The following is a 13959-nucleotide window of genomic DNA, read 5'->3' on the forward strand; positions in this document are numbered from 1 at the left end:
CCGATGTGGAGACTTTGAAGACTTTGAAATGCTTGCTTGAAGATCGTCGCCGTAGTTTTAGAGACATAGCTTTCAAGTAGTATCTTTTATTCTTTGTACTTTAAGCCTTCTTTGTTTTTTTGCTCATTTTGTAATACGGCTTTGTAGCCGAATTCTTCCTTTAAAGAAATAAAGTATTCACATTCTTGAATTTGCTCTTTATTCTTCAAAGTGTTTGTATTTTTCTTGATGATGTGACTGTACTTAAAGTTCTGAAGTTTCAAGTTGCCTACATACCCTCGGTTAAGGAGGGATCAAGTCATGACGTAGTTTAAAGGAATGATAGATTGCTTTTGCTAGTTTTGATGGTTTTGATGATGATTTTGATTTTGATTTTTTGTTTTGTTTTGTTTTGCAGTATACAGTTTATGCTCTTGTGGGCTAGGAGTGTTGGTATCACCTTTTAAGCTCGTGCGAACAAGGAGTATTGGGTTCGTCTTTTAAGCTCGTGAGAACAAGGAGCATTGTTGCCGTGTGCAATTTAGGCTTGTGCAGGCGAGGAGCTTTGTGCCATGGGCAGTTTAGGCTCATACAGGCAAGGAGCATTGTTTGTTTGTTTTAAGGGTGGTAGCGTTTTAAGAACCTGTCATTGATGGGCCCGATCTTCAAGCCGTATTCCTCCATGATTAAGTAGGCACCGTTGGTGTAGACCTTTTGTATTACGTAAGGTTTATCCCACTTTGATGTGAACTTGCTTTTGTTTTGTGAGTTGTGATGATAGACCTTCGTAATGCCAAGATAAGATCTCCAATTTGGAAAGAGTTTGGACGGACCTTCTTGTTGAATGCCTTGGATAGCTGTACTTAGTAGCAGTCTAAGTATTGTTGAGCTTCAAGCCTCATTTTGTCAAGTGTTCATAACTCTTGAAGTCGTAGCTTTGTATTTTCCTTTTTAGTCAAGCCTTCTTGTATAGTTATCCTTAGTGAGGGGATTTGACTTTCAAGGGGCAGAATAACTTCCACACCATATACAAAAGAATAAGGAGTAGCTTGGGTAGTCGTCCTATGTGTTGTCCTATATGCCCAAAGTGCTTCGCTTATTCTTTCGTGCCAGTCTCTCTTTGTTCGGCCGATCACTTCGTCAGGAGGTTGCACAGCATTTTGTTGAATGCTTCCGCAAGATCGTTGGCCGAAGCGTGATACATGCAAGACTTGTGCTACTTGAATTTGTATTTCTCGTAGAGCTTGTCCATGAGTGGGTTGGAGAACTATTTTTCGTTGTTGATGATAATATAGCAAGGCACACCATATAAGTGGATGATATGCTCTTTTGATGAAACGGACCAAAATTTCCTTCTTGACTTCCCTTAGGGGTACGGTTTTAGCCCACTTGGAGAAGTAATACATTATGGCTAGGATGTAGGCTTCTCATGCAGATGGTTTTGGTGTGATTAGTCATACGACGTCCAATCCCCATGCATCAAATGGCCATGATTTTGGTGTGATTAGAAGTACTCATTCAAAAGAGTGTTTGTAGAGTATTTCTTTGCAGTAGAGGAAGAGATGTGCTTGTTGATGTATTTCAGAACGATATCTAGGATCGTCTGGAAGCTTTCCATGCTCCAAGTAGTTGATTAGTGGCTGTCTCCACTCTTCAATATTGACTGGAAGTACTGAAATGATGTTTATATCATCCAGTAGCATTTCAATGATGAGTAGGATCACCCATCTTTGGCAAACTAGCACAATCGTTGTTTCGTCTTCTCCTAGTGCCATACTTGAGGCTAGATTAGCGAGTACATTAAGTCGTTATGATAGGGCAATAAGCTAAATGGGCGTTGTTTCTCAACCAATACGAGATCATCTACATCCTAGCTAAAGCTATCAAGGGACAAGCACTAGCAGATTTGCTTGTCGATCATCCAGTCCTGGTCAATTGAAAATCTCAGACGACTTGCCTGACGATGAGGTGTTCTACATCGACATCTTCCTAACATGGACAATGTTCTTCGGGACGGATCTACACGAACAGCTGGAGCGGGGGCAGGAGTAGTATTCATGTTGCTACAAAGACAAGTATTATCCTATTCTTTCCGACTAAGCGAGCTATGCTCTACCAACGTCGCTGAGTACCAAGCGCTGATCATTAGACTCCAAATGGTGATCGACATAGAAATCACAACACTAGAACTGTATGGCGACTCCAAGCTCATAATCAATCAACTCTTGCCTAAATATGAAGTGAGGAAACTAAGTGGATAGTGTAAGCATGAATGTAGTGTCTTAGCTTTTGGATGATAAAGACTCGGGCAAGGCACACCTTCTCGATCAGTGAGTTGTTAAGCTCAGCTACCAATGAGAGTTCTACTTAGGTAGTAGAGTGCTATTTCCTTTTGGTCTTCATTTTCTTATGCCAATAGTGCTCCAATGGAACCCTCATGTGCAGCAGTGTATAGGATAAGTGGCTTTCCAGGCACGGGAGCTCCTAAGACAGGTGGGCTTGTCAGGTACCTTTTTATGCTCTCAAATGCATAGTGACAAACATCATCTCATAGTGTCATTCTTCATGAGTCGACTAAAGGGTTGACAGTGTCCAGGAAGGTTAGAGATGAAGCGTCTAATGAAGGTTAGCCGTCATTGTAGACTTTTCAGCTCGTGTAGACTCTTTGGCTCATGCATGCTTTGAATGGCCTTAATCTTCGATTGGTCCACTTCAATGGCACTGTGCTTAACAATGAAGTCGAGGAACTTCCCATATGTGACGCCATATGCACACTTCAACGGGTTCATCTTAAGGTTGTAGTGCCGTAGTTTATCGAACACTATTCGTAAATCCTTCAAGTGATCAGATGTCTTCTTGGTCTTGACAACTATGTCGCCTACATAACATTCTATGTTTTTGTGTAGCATGTCGTTGAAGATCTTCTGCATTGCACGTTGATATGTAGCGCCGACGTTCTTCAAGCCAAATGGCATTACCTTGTACCAATAAATACTTTTTAGAGTGCGGAAGGCTATTAGTTCCTCGTCTTTCGGAGCCATACGGATTTGATTGTACCCAGAGGAGCCGTCCATGAATGATAGCTCCTCGTGGCCAGTGGTTGTGTCCACCATGATTTTGATGATTGGCAAGCATTGTTGAGGTCTCGGAAGTCTATATAAACACGTATTTGTTCAGATTTCTTAAGGACAATGACAATGTTGGAGATCTACTTAGGGTATTACACCTTTCGAATGAAGCCTGTTTCAATTAGCTTGTTAATCTCGGCCTCAATTTGTGGGATGAGCTCAGATCGATAGCGTCTTTGAGTTTGCTTTATCGATTGTGTTCCGAGCTTGATTGCAAGATGATGCACGTCGATAGTAAGGTTAAGGTCAAGCATTTCTTTGTAGGTCCAAGCAAAGACGTCTATGTACTCCTTTAGCAGTTGGTAGTAATCCTCATTCTCTTCCTCGCTTAATAGTGCGCTTACGAAGATAGGTTTCAGTTCCTCGCTTATGCCTAAGTTGAGCTTATTGAGATTATCAACCTTGGTTTACCCCTCATCCTTCAGTTGTAGTGGCACAGCAGTGACGTCTTCCTCGGGGATTTCGTCATCTTTGTCTTCTTAGATAGTGATGTGGAAGAAGTCTTATACCTCCTCTTCAATGTTGTCCTCTTGGGCTTGTTGGCGTGAAGATTGGCTAGTGTGGATGATGGTGTGCCTCTTTACCTTCAATTTTCCTTTTGTGTCAACTTCCAAGGTTGCTTGGTGCTTCATGCTTGAAGGAATCAAGCTTCGAACGTCGTCTTGTTTTGCTAAACCGTCAAGCTTTTCTTCCTTTGGTGTTGTCTTCCTCTTCCTAGAAGGCTTCTTGGTTTCTTCAAGTCTTTCCAAGGCCAACCATCATGGAGGAGAGCTAGCCGTGTTACTTTGTTTCTTAGGTTTTAACAACCTTTCGAAAATAGAGCTTTCTTAGGTTTTAACAACCTTTCAAAAATAGAGTTTTGGGGTGTTGGTATGTTAAGCCACTTGAAGACAGAAGTTCCGTCTTAACCACCAATGTGATCAAGTGCCAAAATTCTGGGTGTTGAACAATTCAACCTATCAAAGATTGACGTTCGAGGGTCAGGTTTGGGCTTCTCTTGATTTTGTTCAACACTCACGCTGATGTGTTGAGCGCTAACGTTTTTCGCTTTGCTTGAAATCTTCATGGGTGTATTTGGTGTGAAGCCAAGTCCAGCTTTGTTGTTGTCAACTCCGTAACCATGCTCCTTCAACTTCTTTTGAGTCTTGATGAGGTCACATTCTTTGTCGTTGACAATGTTTGCATTATTCTTTCCAAGATTTGAAGAAAAGGTGAAATCATACCTAGCCTTTGACATGAGTTTATAGGCATTTGGGCCAAAGCCTTGTTAGGTTCTCTTGGTTGGAAGAGAGTTTGGTTCCACCCTCTTTGGCAGGGGTTTTACAAAACCTTGTAGTGGTTTTGAAACTTTAGCGTCGCCTAGCTATGTCAGAGGTAAAACTGCGTTTATTTTGAGAAGCTTTACGTCATCCTTGTGCAGCTGTGTATCAGCTTTGCTTGTTCCAGTTTCGAATGGGGGTTACTCATTCTTTCTTCTCGACATTGGGATGTATCAGAAGACGGGTGTGTTAGGTCCTTTTAAGGGTGTCACAATGTCTTTGATTGTTGTGGGCTTAGCAGGCTCATCATCATCTTTGCTTGAAGATGACACGCTTTCCCATTCTTTTTTCTTGGGCATGACTTGCCACTCTTGTTTCTTAGGTGCGGCTTTGCCTATGGATTTGATCTTTTTTGGAAAAGCTTCAGGCACCATGTCTTCATCCATGTAGAACTTGGCATCCGCGAAGTGTGATTCGTCTTTGGTGAATGGCTTGGTGTCGTCTTGTATCACATTTACTCCATTCTTGTGATCCAAAGCCTTCTAAAAGCAAACTATAGGAAGTTTTTGCATCAATCACATGGAATAACATGCTTGATTGAGTTCGCCAATGGTCATTTCCACTTGGATCATGCCCATCACTTTTTGTCCTCCTTGGTTAAAACCTTGGATTAGGAGGCGACTTCGGGATAATTCATCCACCTTGATGTCGATTGTGGTCATTGTTGACTTTGGCATAATGTTTATGGCCGACCCACCATCCACAAGCATACGGTTGATTTTGTTCTCTCTCACGTACCCAAAGAAGAAGCGCTGGCAGGCTTTCTTTGGGTGCGATGGTCTTCTCTTCCTCAATGACGATGCTTTGCCTTTTGAGGGTTCTTTTATCTCCACTTCAACCATGTGACAGGTAGCAGTAATGCACTGTTGGAAGAAGTCTTTTGGGAAGTACTCGTGCAAGGAGATAGGAATGTGCGGTTCTTACTCCATATATTCCTCTATGTACGTTGGCTTAGCAACTCTTACGCTCTTTTTGGGCTTCCTATTATTGTAGCAGCGGTGCTTTCTCCTTTATTCCACGTTTGGCTTTGTGGATTGTGGTCTTAGCTTCCTTGTATTTTTGTAGGTCACCAGTGTCCACATTTCTTCTTCGGTAGATGTATTTTGGTTGCTTACCTTCAATGATGGTTGTGCAGAAAGTGTCGTGTAGCTTGAGCATGGACGAGAGTGGTTAGGCGTAACTTGGAGAGGCACGGGATCGAGGGACCAAAACGCAATCGTAGTAGTATGTGTTGTGGCCATATCTTCAAGGTTAAGCTCGATCTGCCCTTGTTGTGCTAGCTTCATGATGAACTCCTTGAGGACAAACCACTTACTGACATGATGGCTTACAATACGATGGTATTTGCAGTACCTAGGATTGTTAATGCGATTCATCTCTTCAGGTCGTTTACATTCATGTAGCTCAATCACTTGCTTTTCCAGCAAGTCGTCTAACATTATAGCCATGTCAGAGTTAAAAAAAGGGTATGTCTTCTGCTCCAACTCCCTCCAAGTGTTTTTGTACCTGTCTTGGGTGCGAGAAGGCTTACTTCTCTTTATCTCCTTCGCTTTGTTCTTGGATGAGATCTTGACGGGCCTTGAGAAGGTCTTGATGGGGCTAGTATTTACAATAAAAGTTTCCTTGACGAGCTTCTTCCCTGTCTTGTCTACCTTTGGGGTGAACGCCTTATCTTTCTTGAAGTCGGTGATCGACTCATTCTTCCCATGATTAAAGATACTCAGCTTCATGTCGTGGGAACAAGTTACCAATTCCTCAAATGTTCTTAGTTTTATGTCTTGAAGGATGTAATGTAACCCTTAGTGTATGCCTTGAACACACATCTCAATGGCGAAGGTTTCAAAAAGCCGATCTTTGCACTCTAGACTTATTGAACGCCATCTATTGATGTAGTTGATGGCATACTTATCCTTCCACTACTTCGTACCTGTCAGCTCCAACATACTTATAGTGCAGAAGGTGTTGTATAATCGGTTGAGGAATTCCCTTTCAAGCTGATCCTAACTATTGATGGATTCAGGCTCGAGATTGGTATACTAGTCAAATGCGTTACCTTTCAAAGAGCGTACGAACTGCTTGACAAGGTAGTCTTTCTCCTTCCCATTGCAAGTTTCAATGAAATGGGCAATATGTTGTTTGGGATTGCCATTGCGATCGAATTGCAAGAATTTTGGCGGTTGATAACCCATTGGCATCCTTAAGGCGTCAATCTTCTTGGAGTATGGCTTTGAGTACAGTACGAAGTTATGTAATCTTCCTTCATACTGCACCTTGATTATGCTTGTGATCATCTCTTGCAACTGTTGGATTGAGAAAAATCCCATAAGCGTTATAGCTCAGTCCACCTCTAGCTTATCCTCAGCTTTTTCCATTAAAGGCTTCTCTTCCTTGTCGGTTTCTTTCTTTTGTGGATCAACCTTTGGGTCAACTTTTTCGTCGTGTTGCGCTTCTAGATGGTTGACGAATGTAGCAATCTGTAAGTCATTTTTCTTTCACGGTCCTTGTCAACCTTGTAATTGCTTCATTCATTTGTGCTAGCTACTCCTTGATTGAAGTCGCACCAGTAGTCATAACTTGCATGCTTACGGGATACGAGCTACAGCTTGAGTCGGCATCGGAAATCAACGACTCGGAGTACCTTCTCGAACTTTCCTCCATTGGCGCCCTTAGAGAGGCCAAGTTGGTCACAAGTTCATGCCTCAGGTGCTCTTGCTCCTTCCACATATGTGATGTAGAAGTGGAAAACACAACAGAGAGAGCTTTTGCCTTGCGTCGGGTTGTGATGCCCAAAGTGCCATTACTTGCAGCAAGGATGTTCTTATTCTTTGCATTGGTTGTAAGAACAGCTTGATCCATTCTTGATGCTGTGTGTTTCTTGCAGATTTGAAGACAGAGATGAGAGGCAAAGAGATCCCACTGAGCATGACAAATTTGTAAACACGAAAATTCTGTAATGAATGAACGAGAACACATGTACAAAGTATATTTGTATTGATGAATTTGTAGGTTACAATCTCTGTTTACAATTTTCCTTTGATTCAGTCTTCAAATTTGATGTAGATGCGTATATTGTTGATTCAAGGGTCGTAATGACTTGATCTCGGACGAACGATTGAACGATTGCTTCAAGTTTTGAGCTTGAAACAATGCGTGGATAGTCTTTACCTCTAGGTTTGCGTATGACCTGCGAAAAAAATGATGTTGATGTGGGATTTTGTTGATTCAAGGGTCTTAGTGACTTGATCTTGAATCGAACGTCGTTACAAGTTTTAAGCTTGCAACAAAGTCTTGAAGGAATAGGCACAAGTGCTTATTGATTCTTCAAGGGAATGCTTTGGCTTTGGTTGAAAGAAAGCTTCGGTTTTGGTTATACATTCTTTGAAGATAGCTTTGGCTGCATATTAGTCTTTAAAGATTTGGCAGAGGTTCTCCTTTTGTGAGAATTTTGACCTTTTAATGTAGAAATTGTCGACCTTTATGCTTGTCTAAGAACCTTGTATTTATAGACTTCTCAAAGCTTGCCTTTGGATGGATTTGGCTTTGATTTATAGACTTCTCAAATCCATCCATGGGAGAACATGGATTTGCCGTGGAACTTCGCGTTAAAACCCTTAGTTTCATGTAGGAACTTAGACATGTTTGTGTTGTCAATTGTTTTGGCTATCTAATAAGTCTAATTTTGCGTTAAAACCCTTAGTTGAAATAACCATTAACTCCCCTCAAAATTAGACTTATTAGATAGCCAAAACAATTAACAACACAAACATGTCCAAGTTCCTACATGAAACTAAGGGTTTTAATGCGAAGTTCCACGTGTGATACAACATGGAACTTCCTCCACTTCCAGGGTTACTGAAGACAAATCCTACATCATCGTTTAGCTCTGTAGACTCGGAGACACCCTTGAAAAGTATAGATCAGGTCTGTGGAAGACTCAACTATGAGACGGTTGTTGCCGAGTATTGGAACCACAAGCTGATGAAAGCAGAAAAAGAGCTTGTGGACCTTAAAGGTGGAGCAAATAAAACGTTGTATCGTGCAAGCAAGCAGAAAACGAAGGTTGACACGTCTGGAGAAAGGATCACATTCCTAAAATTTGAATTGTTCCAAAAGCGTCAGGGCCATATTCAGTTGTACGAGCATTTTTGGGAGGGAAAGGCCAAAATGGAGAAGGAATGCAACAAAGGTTTTGAGGATTCTCGTCGACTAGCAAAGGGAAAGGAACCATGTCAACCATAATGGGATTATACAACATTTTATTGTTGTGAAATGTATTAGCTATGTATTTTATGATACCTACGTACAATGTATCCTTGTTATAAGCACATAACATGCACATAATTTGCACATTATATGCACATAATATGCCATGCGCAAGAAATGCACACCTTATACAAGCATCCTGCATAACATATGCACGTTGTATGCACACATAGGAAAAATTTTGTGAAATTTCTACAATTAGACTGAAACATAAATTGGAACATGCCAAGTATTGTGCCATGTCAAAAATCAAAATTTTCCACACATTACTGTAAACCGAGTAGGCATTAACATGTTGGCCTTGGGATTTTGTTCAAGACTAGGCCTCAAAAGGGATGAGACTTACCCCATTATTTTAGGTTTCATATCTTAAAAAATGCACAATCCTCATATTAGTGAAATTCCAATCAAAAAAGTGCAAATTGGATACCAAATTTTTCCTTCCATGCTCTGCTTCTAAATGAATTGGTTGGCAAACGAGTTAGCAATTTGACAAGACAAGCTATATGTGGTGTAGATGTAGTGTACATGACCCTCATGTCTTGTCTAGCCTACTTAAGTGTGCTTGACATTCAATATGTGTAAGATGTGCTTTTTCCTCAAATCAACTCATAAATTTCCCAATGTTTAATAATAATATATTACATAAGTAGTGGGCTTTAATTAATGTTTTGTTTGGGTATATAATGTGTGTAAATAATGCGCATGCGTTGTATACGGAGGATGGTTATCATTAATTTACTTATGTAATGGTATTGGGTGGTTTTATTTTTTAATTATTACATATTTTTTTCATGGGAATATGTATCGTTTAAATGACCCTTTTTGTCACCGAAAGTTGCACCACTTGAATGGCCCTTATTCTCCATCTATTTAAGTTGTCTTGTGGGTTTGTGTTTCATTACAAAACCACAAGTTCAATTTACATCCTCCCAAAAAAAAAAAAAAAAAAAAAAAAAACCATAAGTTGAAATTGATGAAGAAAGGTTGCACCACCTCTTCCTCTATGCAATCTATTTTTGATGACGTTCTTCTCAAATTCTCATCATCGTTACTTCCCGCTCGTTAAGGGATCTCTTTTCGACGAAGATGGCCTTGAATAAGTTCAAGGAAATAGCTGAAGACCCTTGCATCTATCAACACATCAATATTACAGACTTTGAGACCATTAACCCGCTTAGATCATGGGGCAACAAAGTCTTAAACTTCATCAATCGCTGCATCCAATGCTGCAACCCTGAGGCCCTTTACAAGATAGGGATGCAATACTTCTTCTGAGACAACAAGGAAGAAGCCAGAATTGAGCGGCTTAAAAGTGCAATCTCTAAGGGCCATCAAGTAGCAACGTACGTGTACGGTGTAATCTTAGTGTGCCATGGGTGGGATTTCAAGCACGAATAGCTCAAAGTTCTCTATTCTCTTAACCGTCACAACTCAGGACGGTTCATTGTAATGGAATGCTGAGAGAGGTTATCGGGGTTTTATGTGCATAGGGAAGTAAGGGCCCAAATCTTAAAACTTCACCAAGACAACGCTGCCATCAAACCTTGTAGCAACTGTGGAAGTCGACAAGGTCCGGTCACTCCGAACACATTGGGATTACTGATGCCATGATAAATTCAATAGCTGCAATATGTGTCAATGACATTAGGAAATGAACATTTTTTGTGATATAGTATGTGGTAGATAGGTACTAAGTTTTTTGTTTGTTTAATTTTGTTGTAATCGCAACGTTTAAATTCCAACGCAACCTTTTGTTTTCCTTTATGACTCTCATGTACTTTATACTTTTAAAATTTTCTTTGTACAAATACACAAACGACAAGGTGTGGTCATTACCATGTCATCGATCTACCTTGCTGTCACTTTTTCCCACTCATCAATGCTTGCCTGTCTTTTTATTATTTTCTTTGGATATTATGCATGAATGACTAACATGCAAAGAAAATGCACATGTCATGCGTAGAACATGCACAATACATGCACATGTAATGCACAGTATATGCACACGACATCTTCATGTCCCCTAAATGAATCCAAAAATTACAAATAATAGTCAATAACGTGTCCCATAGCTTTGGTGTTAGGTTCTCGAGGGTTGTCTTAAATGAAAGATGCACAGCACAAAGCATGAACAAAGCATGCTTAAGTCTCCAAAACCCGATGTCGTAGGTTCGAATCGTATAAGGTATGATTCTATGTCATTATTAATTGCATTATGTTAAAATTAGACTACAATAATTGAGTACAAACCCAAATTTGACCTCTTTTAATGTGCATAACATAGTCAAGCCATGCACATGATATGCAGATAAAATGTACACACCATGCTCACTTAATGATCACAATATGCAAATTTGAAATGTCCAAAAAAAAAAAAAAACGCAGACTTCGAAATATCACTAGTAAATGTCACATCCGGGCCTGAGGCGGATCACTTCCCGGGCCCGCTCCACCACCGTAGCACGATATTGTCCGCTTTGGGCTTACCATTCCCTCACGGTTTTGTTTTTGGGAACTCACGAGCAACTTCCTAGTGGGTCACCCATCATGGGATTGCTCTAGCCCCCTTTTCACTTAACTTCGAAGTTCCTACGGAATCCGAAGCCAGTGAGCTCCCAAAAGGCCTCGTGCTAGGTAGGGATGGGAATATACATATAAGGATCACTCCCCTAGGCAATGTGGGATGTCACAATCCACCCCCCTTAGGGGCCCGACGTCCTCGTCGGCACATTTCCGGCCAGGGATAGTCTCTGATACCAAATTGTCACATCCCAGCCCGGAAGCTCCACCACCGTAGCATGATATTGTCCGCTTTGGGCTTACCATTCCCTCACGGTTTTGTTTTTGGGAACTCACGAGCAACTTCCCAGTGGGTCACCCATCATGGGATTGCTCTAGCCCCCTTCTCGCTTAACTTCGGAGTTCTTACGGAACCCGAAGCCAGTGAGCTCCCAAAAGGCCTCGTGCTAGGTAGGGATGAGAATATACATTTAAGGATCACTCCCTGGGCGATGTGGGATGTCACAATCCACCCCCTTGGGGGCCCGACATCCTCGTCGGCACACATGCGGCCAGGGTTAGGCTCTGATACCAAATTGTCACATCCGGGCCCGGGGTGAATCACTTCCCGGGTCCGCTCCACCATCGTAGCACGATATTGTCCGTTTTGGGCTTACCATTCCCTCACGGTTTTGTTTTTGGGAACTCACGAGCAACTTCCCAGTGGGTCACCCATCATGGGATTGCTCTGGCCCCCTTCTCGCTTAATTTCGGAGTTCCTACGGAACCCGAAGCCAATGAGCTCCCAAAAGGCCTCGTGCTAGGTAGGGATGGGAATATACATATAAGGATCACTCCCCTGGGCAATGTGGGATGTCACAGTAAATCAGTCATAGAAGCTACAAAAGAGACACAAGAAACTGAAATGGACTGGACTGGAACACCCCATCAAAGAATCGAGAAACAAATTGACAAACGATATAAGAAAATAAACGAAAGCATTCATTTGGATACATATTATACCAAGTTTCTTCAATTTATCTTTCACAAGAGCCTTCAACAGAGATTAAAGCATTCAAATTGTCAACAATGTTTCCATAAAATTGTGAAAAATTGTCAACATAACCTAAATAACAAATTCATCTTGTACAATAATAAATGTGATTCGTCAAGCTCAGAAGCCTTACAAAAGCCATCAATATGAGCATTGAAACTTACAACAGTAGCCACTAAAACTAAACCTTTTTTGCTCATCTTTCTCAAGAAGTTGAAAGCATCGTTAACTCTGATAGCATATGATAATCCATTGAATCCAAGAACATAACCATCGCTCTGAAATGACATAAGACCGCATAAGAAAAGTATAGAAAAAGTTTAAAAATAAAATAAAAAATAAAATTAACAACTATATTGTTTATCCTTCAAAACCATTCTTAGATTAAGAGCTTTGAACATTTTTATAATCCAATGTGAATCTCAAGATTAAAGAAGCTATATATATGCTGCAAAGAATCATACCAACTATCCACCAATACCAAGATGTAATTTTGGAAAATGGAAGTCATAACAAACCGTATAAACAAGTTTCAATTCACACAACTCCACCAAAGGTTCCAAAATTATTCCCAAATTTTAATGATCCAGAATTCAATTCCACATATCAACTAAAATCATTTTTCCTCTAACAAAATCACTTCTTCAAAAGTGCAACCAAACAACAAATCACAATAAACTCAAGCTCATTTCTACAAATCAAAGCATCAAATTTCATTACAAAAATACAATTTGCAGAATTTAAGCCAAACATAAAAAGAAGATGAAGAAAAAAAGAGTCATAAAGATCTTGAGTAGCAAAAACAAGGGAAAATAGAAGATGGGTCTTACCTGTGCCCAGTGGAGCACAAGAAGGTGGGGGAGGCAAGAGAGGTTTCCTCTATCTCTCTCCTCTTTGTTTCTCTTCCTACAAAATCAAAATGAGGGTTGCAATTTTCTGGGTAACCCAATTTATATGGGAGAGCAATTAAGTCATTTTATGGTGTTAAAAATATTTCTGTCCAGCAACTGTGTATGGCGTGTGCATACTCTGTGCATATTAAAAAAACATCCCATTTCTATTCTAAAATTAAGAAATTGTCCCATTTTAAGATATTTTTTAATTTTTTATGTGGAAGTCAAAGTACTTTCCAATAATCCTTGAAATTGTGTTATATCATTCAGACTGAAAGTCAAAAGTAATATCAAGAGACAATTAAAAATCCTATGTCGTGTTCACATGAGTAATTAATTGTAGAATGTTATCCTATAAGTTGGAGTGGAGGAGTGGTATTTATCAACTAGATTGTAGCGATTTTTTTTATTTTTTTTAATATAAATTATAGTAATTTCACTAAAAAGGGGTGTGAGGCTAGGAATCCCTTATTGCAAGATTCAAGGTATAGCTCTTAATTAAGTGATATTATTTATTTAGCAGTTTGTGGTGGTGTGGGGTTGTTATGGGATTGGACGGGGAAGTTCCTAGCGGCTGGAGCGTGGCGGAAGGAGGGTATTGGGTCTGCTCTCCACGCTGAGCTAGTGGCAGTATTGGAGGGCCTCCGTTTGGCGAGAAGGTTAGAGGCAAGGCATGCTCTGGTGGAGAGTGACTCCACACCTTCTCTTGCTGTAATTAATAATCACTCTAAAGATTTATCAGAGTTTGGTCTGTTGGCGGAAGATGCTAGGCAAGTGGCAGCTTCCCTCACTCTGATTCAGTTTGTGCACGTGCCAAGGTC

General features: G+C 40.5%; 1 long non-coding RNA gene across 1 annotated transcript; it reads right to left on the minus strand.

The window, feature by feature from the left end:
- Nucleotides 1–12180: 12180 nt before the first annotated feature.
- On the minus strand, nucleotides 12181–13231 carry LOC125470457. The gene is made up of 2 exons (XR_007252723.1): nucleotides 13076–13231; nucleotides 12181–12523 (listed from the first exon to the last, which is right to left on the minus strand). It is a non-coding gene; the product is annotated as an uncharacterized LOC125470457 (long non-coding RNA).
- Between the last annotated feature and the right edge of the window lie 728 nt (nucleotides 13232–13959).

The sequence above is a fragment of a genome, unplaced genomic scaffold, assembly GCF_019419815.1.
Source record: "Pyrus x bretschneideri cultivar Hongxiangsu unplaced genomic scaffold, Pyrus_bretschneideri_v1 Contig5, whole genome shotgun sequence".
Lineage (NCBI taxonomy): Eukaryota > Viridiplantae > Streptophyta > Magnoliopsida > Rosales > Rosaceae > Pyrus > Pyrus x bretschneideri.